Here is a 15,000-nt window from a genome sequence, read left to right as displayed (position 1 = left end):
ACACTGTGCACCAGCCCCCCAAAACGAATCACCCCCCGAAGGACCAAGAAGCCCGACGAACGCGCGAAAACATTTAGAGAGGCCGAGCAAGCACCGGTTAGCGCGAATGCAAATAACAAACGCAACAGGCAACTTTCGAGGGACATACTTCTCGCAACAAGCTTCCACAAGGAAAGCACAGGCAACTCGTTCGCACGCCAAAGCCAACCAAATGGCAATTTAACCGAGGGACATGCATTTCGCAAGGCAACTTGTACAATTACCCGAGGGACATGGCATGCTTGCCAAGGCCGTGGCTTGGCATGCTTGCCAAGGCCGTGGCATGACATGCTGCTGGCCAAGGCCGGGCATGCCATGCTGCTGGACAAGGCCGTGGCAAGGCATGCTGATGGCCGAGGCCGTGGCAAGGCATGCTGATGGCCGAGGCCGTGGCAAGGCATGCTGATGGCCGAGGCCGTGGCAAGGCATGCTGCTGGCCAAGGCGTTGGCATGGCATGCTGCTGCTGACCAAGGCTTGGGCTTGCCATGCTGCCGGCCAAGGCCGCGGCATGGCATGCTGCCGGCCAAGGCCGCGGCATGCCATGTTGCCGGCCAAGGCCGTGGCATGGCATGCTGCTGGCCAAGGCCGTGGCATGACATGCTGGCCAAGGCCGGGGCATGGCAAGCTGCTGGCCAAGGTCGTGGCATGGCACGCTGCTGGCCAAGGCCGGGGCATAGCACGCTGCTGGCCATGGCCGTGGCTTGGCAAGGTTGCCAAGGCCGGGGCATGGCGTGCTGCTGGCCAAGGCTTTGGCATGCCATGTTGCTGGCCAAGGCTGTGGCATGGCATGCTGCTGGCCAAGGCTGTGGCATGGCATGCTGCTGGCCAAGGCCGTGGCATGACATGCTGGCCAAGGCCGGGGCATGGCATGCTGCTGGCCAAGGTCGTGGCATGGCATGCTGCTGGCCAAGGCCGTGGCATGACATGCTTGCCAAGGCCAGGGCATGGCATGCTGCTGGCCAAGGCTTTGGCATGCCATGTTGCTGGCCAAGGCTGTGGCATGGCATGCTGCCCTAGGCCAACGTGCCACCGCCACCGCCGCGGGCCGCCACTCGACGCATCCCGTGCTTGGCTATGTAGTTTCGATGCCACAAGCCAATGCCACAAGCCAAGCGATGGCATGTGCCAAGCGCCCGCCTAGGCATAGGCGTGGCCTGTGGCCTGGCCATGCTGGCCAGCCTTAAGGGAGGTGCCCCCCCCTTATAATAGCCTGTTAAGCCCTTTTCAATCTGGCAGGAGGAAACATCAAGCATGTTCGAGGAGTCATAATGGGGTTTTTTTAAAAAGTAATGGTTTTTTGCCAAAACTTTCAACATGAAAGTTGTATGAAATAATTTAATACACCATAAAAAAAATTATAAAAAAATATTTGGCCACCGGAATATTTTATTTTAATTTATTTCAATTTTAATACTTAAAAAATAATAAAAATTACTAAAAATACTCAAAAAATTCTAGAAAAATTCCAACAATTATAAGATGAGGCACTAGTAATTATAGTAATTTTTTTAATTATTTTTTTATTTTTAATTTATTTTATTATAATTTTTATGAGTAAATAAATAATTAAAAAGCCCGACGAACGTGCAAAAACTCTTAGAGAAACCCAGCAAGCATCGGATAGCTCGAATGCAAATAACAAACGCAACAGGCAACTTCCGAGGGACATACTTTTCCCAACAAGCTTCCACTGGGGAAAGCACTAGCAACGTGTTCGCAAGTCAAAGGCAACCAAACCGGCTATTACCCGAGGGACAAGCATTTCGCAGGGCAACATATACGTAAGTCAAAGCCAAACCAAATGGCAATTACACGAGGGACAGGATTGCTTGCCAAGGGCGTGGCATGCGATGTTCTAGCCCAAGGCCAAGGCACGCCACGCTGCGGGACAAGGCCGTGGCAAGACATGCGGCTGGCCTTGGCCTTGGCATGGCATGCCGCCGGCTTTGGCTGGGCTGCGTTGGCCTTGCCATGGAATGTTGCTGGCTTCGGATGGGCTGCCTCGGCCTTGGCCTTGGCCGTGGCATGGCATGGCATGCTGCTGGCCTTGGCCTTGGCCTTGGCATGGCATGCTGCTGGCTTTGGCTGGGCTGCCTTGGCCGTGGCATGGCATGCTGCTGGCTTTGGCTGGGCTGCCTTGGCCGTGGCATGGCATGCTGCTGGCCTAGGCCTTGGCATGGCATGCTGCTGGCTTTGGCTGGGCTGCCTTGGCCGTGGCATGGCATGCTGCTGGCCTAGGCCTTGGCATGGCATGCTGCTGGCTTTGGCTGGCAGCCTTGGCCGTGGCATGGCATGCTGCTGGCCTTGGCCTTGGCATGGCATGCTGCTGGCTTTGGCTGGCCTGCCTTGGCCGTGGCATGGCATGCTGCTGGCCTAGGCCTTGGCATGGCATGCTGCTGGCTTTGGCTGGCCTGCCTTGGCCGTGGCATGGCATGCTGCTGGCCTAGGCATGGCATGGCATGCTGCTGGCTTTGGCTGGGCTGCCTTGGCCGTGGCATGGCATGCTGCTGGCCTTGGCCTTGATATGGCATGCTGCTGGCTTTGGCTGGGCTGCCTTGGCCGTGGCATGGCATGCTGCTGGCCTAGGCCTTGGCATGGCATGCTGCTGGCTTTGGCTGGGCTGCCTTGGCCTTGGCATGGCATGCTGCTGGCTTTGGCTGGCCTGCCTTGGCCGTGGCATGGCATGCTGCTGGCCTAGGCCATGGCATGGCATGCTGCTGGCTTTGGCTGGGCTGCCTTGGCCGTGGCATGGCATGCTGCTGCCCTTGGCCTTGATATGGCATGCTGCTGGCTTTGGCTGGGCTGCCTTGGCCGTGGCATGGCATGCTGCTGGCCTAGGCCTTGGCATGGCATGCTGCTGGCTTTGGCTGGCCTGCGTTGGCCGTGGCATGGCATGCTGCTGGCCTAGGCCTTCGCATGGCATGCTGCTGGCCTAGGCCTTCGCATGGCATGCTGCTGGCTTTGGCTGGGCTGCCTTGGCCGTGGCATGGCATGCTGCTGGCCTTGGCCTTGGCATGGCATGCTGCTGGCTTTGGCTGGGCTGCCTTGGCCGTGGCATGGCATGCTGGTGGCCTAGGCCTTGGCATGGCATGCTGCTGGCTTTGGCTGGCCTGCCTTGGCCGTGGCATGGCATGCTGCTGGCCTAAGCCTTGGCATGGCATGCTGCTGGCTTTGGTTGGGCTGCCTTGGCCGTGGCATGGCATGCTGCTGGCCTTGGCCTTGGCATGGCATGCTGCTCGCTTTGGCTGGCCTGCCTTGGCCGTGGCATGGCATGCTGCTGGCCTAGGCCTTGGCATGGCATGCTGCTGGCTTTGGCTGGGCTGCCTTGGCCGTGGCATGGCATGCTGCTGGCCTTGGCCTTGGCATGCCATGCTGTTGGCTTTGGCTGGCCTGCCTTGGCCGTGGCATGGCATGCTGCTGGCCTAGGCCTTGGCATGGCATGCTGCTGGCTTTGGCTGGGCTGCCTTGGCCGTGGCATGGCATGCTGCTGGCCTTGGCCTTGGCATGGCATGCTGCTGGCTTTGGCTGGGCTGCCTTGGCCGTGGCATGGCATGCTGCTGGCCTTGGCCTTGGCATGGCATGCTGCTGGCTTTGGCTGGGCTGCCTTGGCCGTGGCATGGCATGCTGCTGGCCTAGGCCTTGGCATGGCATGCTGCTGGCTTTGGCTGGGCTGCCTTGGCCGTGGCATGGCATGCTGCTGGCCTAGGCCTTGGCATGGTATGCTGCTGGCCTAGGCCTTGGCATGGCATGCTGCTGGCTTTGGCTGGCAGCCTTGGCCGTGGCATGGCATGCTGCTGGCCTTGGCCTTGGCATGGCATGCTGCTGGCCTTGGCCATGGCATGGCATGCTGCTGGCTTTGGCAGGCCTGCCTTGGCCGTGGCATGGCATGCTGCTGGCCTTGGCCTTGGCATGGCATGCTGCTGGCTTTGGCTGGCCTGCCTTGGCCGTGGCATGGCATGCTGCTGGCCTAGGCCTTGGCATGGCATGCTGCTGGCTTTGGCTGGCCTGCCTTGGCCGTGGCATGGCATGCTGCTGGCCTAGGCATGGCATGGCATGCTGCTGGCTTTGGCTGGGCTGCCTTGGCCGTGGCATGGCATGCTGCTGGCCTTGGCCTTGATATGGCATGCTGCTGGCTTTGGCTGGGCTGCCTTGGCCGTGGCATGGCATGCTGCTGGCCTAGGCCTTGGCATGGCATGCTGCTGGCTTTGGCTGGGCTGCCTTGGCCGTGGCATGGCATGCTGCTGGCCTTGGCCTTGGCATGGCATACTGCTGGCTTTGGCTGGCCTGCCTTGGCCGTGGCATGGCATGCTGCTGGCCTAGGCCATGGCATGGCATGCTGCTGGCTTTGGCTGGGCTGCCTTGGCCGTGGCATGGCATGCTGCTGCCCTTGGCCTTGATATGGCATGCTGCTGGCTTTGGCTGGGCTGCCATGGCCGTGGCATGGCATGCTGCTGGCCTAGGCCTTGGCATGGCATGCTGCTGGCTTTGGCTGGCCTGCGTTGGCCGTGGCATGGCATGCTGCTGGCCTAGGCCTTGGCATGGCATGCTGCTGGCTTTGGCTGGGCTGCCTTGGCCGTGGCATGGCATGCTGCTGGCCTTGGCCTTGGCATGGCATGCTGCTGGCTTTGGCTGGGCTGCCTTGGCCGTGGCATGGCATGCTGGTGGCCTAGGCCTTGGCATGGCATGCTGCTGGCTTTGGCTGGCCTGCCTTGGCCGTGGCATGGCATGCTGCTGGCCTAAGCCTTGGCATGGCATGCTGCTGGCTTTGGTTGGGCTGCCTTGGCCGTGGCATGGCATGCTGCTGGCCTAGGCCTTGGCATGGCATGCTGCTCGCTTTGGCTGGCCTGCCTTGGCCGTGGCATGGCATGCTGCTGGCCTAGGCCTTGGCATGGCATGCTGCTGGCTTTGGCTGGGCTGCCTTGGCCGTGGCATGGCATGCTGCTGGCCTTGGCCTTGGCATGCCATGCTGTTGGCTTTGGCTGGCCTGCCTTGGCCGTGGCATGGCATGCTGCTGGCCTAGGCCTTGGCATGGCATGCTGCTGGCTTTGGCTGGGCTGCCTTGGCCGTGGCATGGCATGCTGCTGGCCTTGGCCTTGGCATGGCATGCTGCTGGCTTTGGCTGGGCTGCCTTGGCCGTGGCATGGCATGCTGCTGGCCTTGGCCTTGGCATGGCATGCTGCTGGCTTTGGCTGGGCTGCCTTGGCCGTGGCATGGCATGCTGCTGGCCTAGGCCTTGGCATGGCATGCTGCTGGCTTTGGCTGGGCTGCCTTGGCCGTGGCATGGCATGCTGCTGGCCTAGGCCGTGGCATGGCATGCTGCTGGCCTTGGCCTTGGCATGGCATGCTGCTGGCTTTGGCTGGCCTGCCTTGGCCGTGGCATGGCATGCTGCTGGCCTAGGCCTTGGCATGGCATGCTGCTGGCTTTGGCTGGCCTGCCTTGGCCGTGGCATGGCATGCTGCTGGCCTAGGCCTTGGCATGGCATGCTGCTGGCTTTGGCTGGCCTGCCTTGGCCGTGGCATGGCATGCTGCTGGCCTAGGCATGGCATGGCATGCTGCTGGCTTTGGCTGGGCTGCCTTGGCCGTGGCATGGCATGCTGCTGGCCTTGGCCTTGATATGGCATGCTGCTGGCTTTGGCTGGGCTGCCTTGGCCGTGGCATGGCATGCTGCTGGCCTAGGCCTTGGCATGGCATGCTGCTGGCTTTGGCTGGGCTGCCTTGGCCGTGGCATGGCATGCTGCTGGCCTTGGCCTTGGCATGGCATGCTGCTGGCTTTGGCTGGCCTGCCTTGGCCGTGGCATGGCATGCTGCTGGCCTAGGCCATGGCATGGCATGCTGCTGGCTTTGGCTGGGCTGCCTTGGCCGTGGCATGGCATGCTGCTGCCCTTGGCCTTGATATGGCATGCTGCTGGCTTTGGCTGGGCTGCCATGGCCGTGGCATGGCATGCTGCTGGCCTAGGCCTTGGCATGGCATGCTGCTGGCTTTGGCTGGCCTGCCTTGGCCGTGGCATGGCATGCTGCTGGCCTAGGCCTTGGCATGGCATGCTGCTGGCTTTGGCTGGGCTGCCTTGGCCGTGGCATGGCATGCTGCTGGCCTTGGCCTTGGCATGGCATGCTGCTGGCTTTGGCTGGGCTGCCTTGGCCGTGGCATGGCATGCTGGTGGCCTAGGCCTTGGCATGGCATGCTGCTGGCTTTGGCTGGCCTGCCTTGGCCGTGGCATGGCATGCTGCTGGCCTAAGCCTTGGCATGGCATGCTGCTGGCTTTGGTTGGGCTGCCTTGGCCGTGGCATGGCATGCTGCTGGCCTAGGCCTTGGCATGGCATGCTGCTCGCTTTGGCTGGCCTGCCTTGGCCGTGGCATGGCATGCTGCTGGCCTAGGCCTTGGCATGGCATGCTGCTGGCTTTGGCTGGGCTGCCTTGGCCGTGGCATGGCATGCTGCTGGCCTTGGCCTTGGCATGCCATGCGGTTGGCTTTGGCTGGCCTGCCTTGGCCGTGGCATGGCATGCTGCTGGCCTAGGCCTTGGCATGGCATGCTGCTGGCTTTGGCTGGGCTGCCTTGGCCGTGGCATGGCATGCTGCTGGCCTTGGCCTTGGCATGGCATGCTGCTGGCTTTGGCTGGGCTGCCTTGGCCGTGGCATGGCATGCTGCTGGCCTTGGCCTTGGCATGGCATGCTGCTGGCTTTGGCTGGGCTGCCTTGGCCGTGGCATGGCATGCTGCTGGCCTAGGCCTTGGCATGGCATGCTGCTGGCTTTGGGTGGGCTGCCTTGGCCGTGGCATGGCATGCTGCTGGCCTTGGCCTTGGCATGGCATGCTGCTGGCTTTGGCTGGCCTGCCTTGGCCGTGGCATGGCATGCTGCTGGCCTAGGCCTTGGCATGGCATGCTGCTGGCTTTGGCTGGGCTGCCTTGGCCGTGGCATGGCATGCTGCTGGCCTTGGCCTTGGCATGGCATGCTGCTGGCTTTGGCTGGGCTGCCTTGGCCGTGGCATGGCATGCTGCTGGCTTTGGCTTGCCTGCCTTGGCCGTGGCATGGCATGCTGCTGGCCTAGGCCTTGGCATGGCATGCTGCTGGCTTTGGCTGGGCTGCCTTGGCCGTGGCATGGCATGCTGCTGGCCTTGGCCTTGGCATGGCATGCTGCTGGCTTTGGCTGGGCTGCCTTGGCCGTGGCATGGCATGCTGGTGGCCTAGGCCTTGGCATGGCATGCTGCTGGCTTTGGCTGGCCTGCCTTGGCCGTGGCATGGCATGCTGCTGGCCTAGGCCTTGGCATGGCATGCTGCTGGCTTTGGGTGGGCTGCCTTGGCCGTGGCATGGCATGCTGCTGGCCTTGGCCTTGGCATGGCATGCTGCTGGCTTTGGCTGGCCTGCCTTGGCCGTGGCATGGCATGCTGCTGGCCTAGGCCTTGGCATGGCATGCTGCTGGCTTTGGCTGGGCTGCCTTGGCCGTGGCATGGCATGCTGCTGGCCTTGGCCTTGGCATGGCATGCTGCTGGCTTTGGCTGGGCTGCCTTGGCCGTGGCATGGCATGCTGCTGGCCATGGCCTTGGCATGGCATGCTGCTGGCTTTGGCTTGCCTGCCTTGGCCGTGGCATGGCATGCTGCTGGCCTAGGCCTTGGCATGGCATGCTGCTTGCTTTGGCTGGGCTGCCTTGGCCGTGGCATGGCATGCTGCTGGCCTTGGCCTTGGCATGGCATGCTGCTGGCTTTGGCTGGCCTGCCTTGGCCGTGGCATGGCATGCTGCTGGCCTAGGCCTTGGCATGGCATGCTGCTGGCTTTGGCTGGGCTGCCTTGGCCGTGGCATGGCATGCTGCTGGCCTTGGCCTTGGCATGGCATGCTGCTGGCTTTGGCTTGCCTGCCTTGGCCGTGGCATGGCATGCTGCTGGCCTAGGCCTTGGCATGGCATGCTGCTGGCTTTGGCTGGGCTGCCTTGGCCGTGGCATGGCATGCTGCTGGCCTTGGCCTTGGCTTGGCATGCTGCTGGCTTTGGCTGGGCTGCCTTGGCTGCGGTTCTTATCACTAGACGTGCGTTGCGTGCGAAGGCGTGCAAAGGCGTGCGCGACCATGCGCGCAACACGCGCACCGTGGTCAAAAGACCACGCGCGCGGTATTCGCACAGGCCACGCTGCCCACGCCGCGGGCATGCCAGGCCGCCCAGGCCGTGCGCATGCCATGCCGTGCTGCCCAGGCCGGCTGCATGCCAGGCCGCCCAGGCCGTGCGCATGCCATGCCGTGCTGCCCACGCCGCGGGCATGCCAGGCCGGCTGCATGCCAGGCCGCCCAGGCCGTGCGCATGCCATGCCGTGCTGCCCACGCCGCGGGCATGCCAGGCCGGCTGCATGCCAGGCCGCCCAGGCCGTGCGCATGCCATGCCGTGCTGCCCATGCCGCGCGCATGCCAGGCCGCCCACGCCCGCGCGCATGCCACGCCATGCTGCCCAAGGCCGCGCCCAGGCCGCGCAAGGCCGCGCCCAGGCCGCCCAAGGCCGCGCCCAGGCCGCGCAAGGCCGCGCCCAGGCCGCCCAAGGCCGCGCCCAGGCCGCGCAAGGCCGCGCCCAGGCCGCCCAAGGCCGCGCCCAGGCCGCGCAAGGCCGCCCAAGGCCGCGGTCCAGGCCGCCCAAGGCCGCGGCCGAGCCGCCCCAGGCCGCAGCCCAGGCCGCGGTCGAGCCGCAGTGCATGTAACCCAAGGCCGCAGCCCAGGCCGCGCCCAACATGGGGCGTACCTGCCACTGCCTTGCCCTGGGCAAGGGAGGTGCCCCCCCCTTATAATAGCCTGTTAAGCCCTTTTCAATCTGGCAGGAGGAAACATCAAGCATGTTCGAGGAGTCATAATGGGGTTTTTTTAAAAAGTAATGGTTTTTTGCCAAAACTTTCAACATGAAAGTTGTAGGAAATAATTTAATACACCATAAAAAAAATTAAAAAAAATATTTTTTTACAGAAAATATTTTATTTTAATTTATTTCGATATTAATACTTAAAAAATAATAAAAATTAATAAAAATAGTCAAAAAATTATGGAAAAATTCCCATAATTAAAGGATGATTCACTAGTAATTATAGAAATTATTAAATTATTTTTTTCATTTTTTTTATTTTATTTTGATTTTTTTATGCCAAATAAGGGCTTTAAAAATTCGAAAAGCTCCAGAAAAATTGCAAAAAAATAGGGAATGACATTTAAAATTGATTGTAGTGCATTTTTAATTGTGTTGCACGGTTTGGGTAAGATTATAAAAGAATCATGTTCAAAAAGATCGATCGAGGCGGTGGCACGCCATGGCCCTGGCCTTGGCCTTGGCCTTTGCCCGCGGCCTTGGCCTTTGCCTTGGCCTTGGCCATGCCTTGCACAGGGACTTGGCCTTGCCCACTGCCTTGGCCTTGGCTTTGGCCTTGGCCTTGGCATGGCATGGCATGCTCGCCGAGGCCGTGGCATGCCTTGCTGCTAGCCAAGGCCGTGGCGTGGCATGCTCGCCCAGCCCGTGGCATGCCGTGCTCGCCCAGCCCGTGGCACGCCATGTTGGCCCAAGGCATTGGCATGGCATGCCGGCCAAGGCATGCTGGCCAACGCTGCACAAGGCGGTGCCATGGCATGGCATGCTGACCAAGACCGTGCCATGGCATGCTGGGCGAGGCCGGGGCATGGCATGCTGGCCGAGGCCGTGGCTTGCCATGCCGCCACGGCCGTGGCATGCCGGGCAACGGACCGGCATGGCCCAGCCCGTGGCACGCCATGTTGGCCCAAGGCATTGGCATGGCATGCCGGCCAAGGCATGCTGGCCAACGCTGCGGCACGGCGTGCTGGACAAGGCGGTGCCATGGCATGGCATGCTGACCAAGACAGTGCCATGGCATGCTGGCCGAGGCCGTGGCATGGCATGCTGGCCGAGGCCGTGGCTTGCCATGCCGCCACGGCCGTGGCATGCTGGGCAACGGACCGGCATGGCATGCTGGCCGTGGCGGTGGCACGACATGCTGGCCAAGGCAGTGGCATGGCATGTAGGCCAAGGCTAAGGCATGGCACGCTGTGGCATGGCACGCTGGCCAAGGCAGTCGCAAGGCATGCGGGCCGAGGCCGCGGCACGGCCCGCTGGGCAACGCGGTGGCATGGCATGCTGGGCAACGCCGTGGCAAGGCATGCGGGCCGAGGCCTTGGCATGGCATGCTGGCCGAGGCCGTGGCATGGCATGCGGGCCGAGGCCGTGGCATGGCATGGCATGCGGGCCGAGGCCGTGGCATGGCATGCGGGCCGAGGCCGTGGCGTGGCATGGCATGGCATGTTGGGCAACGCCGTGGCAAGACATGCGGGCCGAGGCCGTGGCATGGCATGTTGGGCAACGCCCTGGCAAGCCATGCGGGCCGAGGCCGTGGCGTGGCATGTTCGCCAAGGCTAAGGCATGGCACGCCGGGCAACGCGGTGCATTGGCATGCTGGGCAGCGCGGTGGCAAGGCATGGGGGCCGAGGCCGTGGCATGGCATGTTGGGCAACGCCGTGGCAAGACATGCGGGCCGAGGCCGTGGCATGGCATGCGGGCCGAGGCCGTGGCACGACATGTTGGCCAAGGCTAAGGCATGGCACGCCGGGCAACGCGGTGGCATGGCATGCTGGGCAACGCGGTGGCAAGGCATGCGGGCCGAGGCCGTGGCATGGCATGTTGGGCAACGCCGTAGAAGGGCATGCGGGCCGAGGCCGTGGCATGGCATGCGGGCCGAGGCCGTGGCATGGCATGTTGGGCGACGCCGTAGCAAGGCATGCGGGCCGAGGCCGTGGCATGTCATGCGGGCCGAGGCCGTGGCATGGCATGCGGGCCGAGGCCGTGGCATGGCATGTTGGCCGAGGCCGTGGCAAGGCATGCGGGCTGAGGCCGTGGCATGGCATGTTTGGCAACGCCGTGGCAAGACATGCGGGCCGTGGCATGGCATGGCATGCGGGCCGAGGCCGTGGCACGACATGTTGGCCAAGGCTAAGGCATGGCACGCCGGGCAACGCGGTGGCATGGCACGCCGGGCAACGCGGTGGCAAGGCATGCGGGCCGGGGCCGTGGCATGGCATGTTGGGCGACGCCGTAGCAAGGCATGCGGTCCGAGGCCGTGGCATGTCATGCGGGCCGAGGCCATGGCATGGCATGCGGGCCGAGGCCGTGGCATGGCATGTTGGGCGACGCCGTAGCAAGGCATGCGGGCCGAGGCCGTGGCATGTCATGCGAGCCGAGGCCGTGGCATGGCATGCGGGCCGAGGCCGTGGCATGGCAAGTTGGGCGACGTCGTGGCAAGGCATGCGGGCCGAGGCCGTGGCATGTCACGCGGGCCGAGGCCGTGGCATGGCATGCGGGCAGAGGCCGTGGCATGGCATGTTGGGCGACGCCGTCGCAAGGCATGCGGGCCGAGGCCGTGGCATGGCATGCGGGCCGAGGCCGTGGCATGGCATGTTGGGCGACGCCGTAGCAAGGCATGCGGGCCGAAGCCGTGGCATGTCATGGCATGTTGGGCGACGCCGTAGCAAGGCATGCGGGCCGAGGCCGTGGCATGGCATGTTTGGCAACGCCGTGGCAAGACATGAGGGCCGTGGCATGGCATGGCATGCGGGCCGAGGCCGTGGCACGACATGTTGGCCAAGGCTAAGGCATGGCACGCCGGGCAACGCGGTGGCATGGCATGCGGGCCGGGGCCGTGGCATGGCATGTTGGCCAACGTCGTAGCAAGGCATGCGGGCCGAGGCCGAGGCCGTGGCACGGCATGCGGGCCGAGGCTGTGGCATGGCATGTTGGGCGACGCCGTAGCAAGGCATGCGGTCCGAGGCCGTGGCATGTCATGCGGGCCGAGGCCGTGGCATGGCATGCGGGCCGAGGCCGTGGCATGGCATGTTGGGCGACGCCGTAGCAAGGCATGCGGGCCGAGGCCGTGCCGTGGCATGCGGGCCGAGGCCGTGGCATGGCATGCGGGCCGAGGCCGTGGCATGGCATGTTGGGCGACGCCGTAGCAAGGCATGCGGTCCGAGGCCGTGGCCTGTCATGCGGGCCGAGGCCGTGGCATGGCATGCGGGCCGAGGCCGTGGCATGGCATGCGGGCCGAGGCCGTGGCATGGCATGTTGGGCGACGCCGTAGCATGGCATGCGGGCCGAGGCCGTGGCATGTCATGCGCGCCGAGGCCGTGGCATGGCATGCGGGCCGAGGCCGTGGCATGGCAAGTTGGGCGACGTCGTGGCAAGGCATGCGGGCCGAGGCCGTGGCATGGCATGCGGGCCGAGGCCGTGGCAAGGCATGTTGGGCGACGCCGTCGCAAGGCATGCGGGCCGAGGCCGTGGCATGTCATGCGGGCCGAGGCCGTGGCATGGCATGCGGGCCGAGGCCGTGGCATGGCATGTTGGGCGACGCCGTAGCAAGGCATGCGGGCCGAGGCCGTGCCGTGGCATGCGGGCCGAGGCCGTGGCATGGCATGTTGGGCGACGCCGTAGCAAGGCATGCGGTCCGAGGCCGTGGCATGTCATGCGGGCCGAGGCCGTGGCATGGCATGCGGGCCGAGGCCGTGGCATGGCATGTTGGGCGACGCCGTAGCAAGGCATGCGGTCCGAGGCCGTGGCATGTCATGCGGGCCGAGGCCGTGGCATGGCATGCGGGCCGAGGCCGTGGCATGGCATGTTGGGCGACGCCGTAGCAAGGCATGCGGTCCGAGGCCGTGGCATGTCATGCGGGCCGAGGCCGTGGCATGGCATGCGGGCCGAGGCCGTGGCATGTCATGCGGGCCGAGGCCGTGGCATGTCATGCGGGCCGAGGCCGTGGCATGGCATGTTGGGCGACGCCGTAGCAAGGCATGCGGGCCGAGGCCGTGGCATGTCATGCGGGCCGAGGCCGTGGCATGGCAAGTTGGGCGGCGTCGTGGCAAGGCATGCTGGCCGAGGCCGTGGCATGTCATGCGGGCCGAGGCCGTGGCATGGCATGCGGGCCGAGGCCGTGGCAAGGCATGTTGGGCGACGCCGTAGCAAGGCATGCGGGCCGAGGCCGTGGCATGTCATGCGGGCCGAGGCCGTGGCACGTCATGCGGGCCGAGGCCGTGGCATGGCATGTTTGGCCACGCCGTGGCAAGACATGCGGGCCGTGGCATGGCATGGCATGCGGGCCGAGGCCGTGGCTCGACATGTTGGCCAAGGCTAAGGCATGGCACGCCGGGCAACGCGGTGGCATGGCATGCTGGGCAACGCGGTGGCAAGGCATGCGGGCCGAGGCCGTGGCATGGCATGTTGGGCAACGCCGCAGCAAGGCATGCGGGCCGAGGCCGTGGCATGGCATGCGGGCCGAGGCCGTGGCATGGCATGCGGGCCGAGGCCGTGGCATGGCATGTTGGGCGACGCCGTAGCAAGGCATGCGGTCCGAGGCCGTGGCATGTCATGCGGGCCGAGGCCGTGGCATGGCATGCGGGCCGAGGCCGTGGCATGGCATGTTGGGCGACGCCGTAGCAAGGCATGCGGGCCGAGGCCGTGGCATGTCATGCGGGCCGAGGCCGTGGCACGGCATGCGGGCCGAGGCCGTGGCATGGCAAGTTGGGCGGCGTCGTGGCAAGGCATGCGGGCCGAGGCCGTGGCATGTCATGCGGGCCGAGGCCGTGGCACGGCATGCGGGCCGAGGCCGTGGCACGTCATGCGGGCCGAGGCCGTGGCATGGCATGTTTGGCAACGCCGTGGCAAGACATGCGGGCTGTGGCATGGCATGGCATGCGGGCCGAGGCCGTGGCTCGACATGTTGGCCAAGGCTAAGGCATGGCACGCCGGGCAACGCGGTGGCATGGCATGCTGGGCAACGCGGTGGCAAGGCATGCGGGCCGAGGCCGTGGCATGGCATGTTGGGCAACGCCGCAGCAAGGCATGCGGGCCGAGGCCGTGGCATGGCATGCGGGCCGAGGCCGTGGCATGGCATGCGGGCCGTGGCCGTGGCATGGCATGTTGGGCGACGCCGTCGCAAGGCATGCGGGCCGAGGCCGTGGCATGGCATGTTTGGCAACGCCGTGGCAAGACATGCGGGCCGTGGCATGGCATGGCATGCGGGCCGAGGCCGTGGCACGGCATGCGGGCCGAGGCCGTGGCATGGCATGTTGGGCGACGCCGTAGCAAGGCATGCGGGCTGAGGCCGTGGCCGTGGCATGGCATGCGGGCCGTGGCCGTGGCATGGCATGGCATGCGGGCCGAGGCCGTGGCATGGCATGTTGGGCAACGCCGTGGCAAGGCATGCGGGCCGAGGCCGTGGCATGGCATGATGGCCGAGGCCGTGGCATGTCATGCGGGCCGAGGCCGTGGCATGGCATGTTGGGCGACGCCGTAGCAAGGCATGCGGTCCGAGGCCGTGGCATGTTATGCGGGCCGAGGCCGTGGCATGGCTTGTTGGGCGACGCCGTAGCAAGGCATGCGGGCCGAGGCCGTGGCATGTCATGCTGGCCAAGGCCAAGGCATGACATGGCATGGCATGCGGGCCGAGGCCGTGGCATGGCATGTTGGGCAACGCCGTGGCAAGGCATGCGGGCCGAGGCCGTGGCATGGCATGATGGCCGAGGCCGTGGCATGCCATGCTGGCCAAGGCTAAGGCATGGCATGCCGGGCAACGCGGTGGCATGGCATGCTGGGCAACGCCGTGGCAAGGCATGCGGGCCGAGGCCGTGGCATGGCATGTTGGGCAACGCCTTGGCAAGACATGCGGGCCGAGGCCGTGGCATGGCATGGCATGTTGGGCAACGCCTTGGCAAGGCATGCGGGCCGAGGCCGTGGCATGGCATGCTAGCCGAGGCCGTGGCATGGCATGTTGGGCGACGCCGTGGCAAGGCATGCGGGCCGAGGCCGTGGCATGGCATGCGGGCCGAGGCCGTGGCACTGCATGTTGGGCGACGCCGTAGCAAGGCATGCGGGCCGAGGCCGAGGCCGTGGCATGGCATGTTGACCGAGGCCAAGGCATGGCATGCCGGGCAACGCGGTGGCATG

This window comes from Camellia sinensis, unplaced genomic scaffold, assembly GCF_055761805.1.
Source record: "Camellia sinensis isolate YWXY unplaced genomic scaffold, ASM5576180v1 Unanchor4, whole genome shotgun sequence".
Classification (NCBI taxonomy): Eukaryota; Viridiplantae; Streptophyta; class Magnoliopsida; order Ericales; family Theaceae; genus Camellia; species Camellia sinensis.
Note: the sequence above shows the minus strand (reverse complement) of the source record.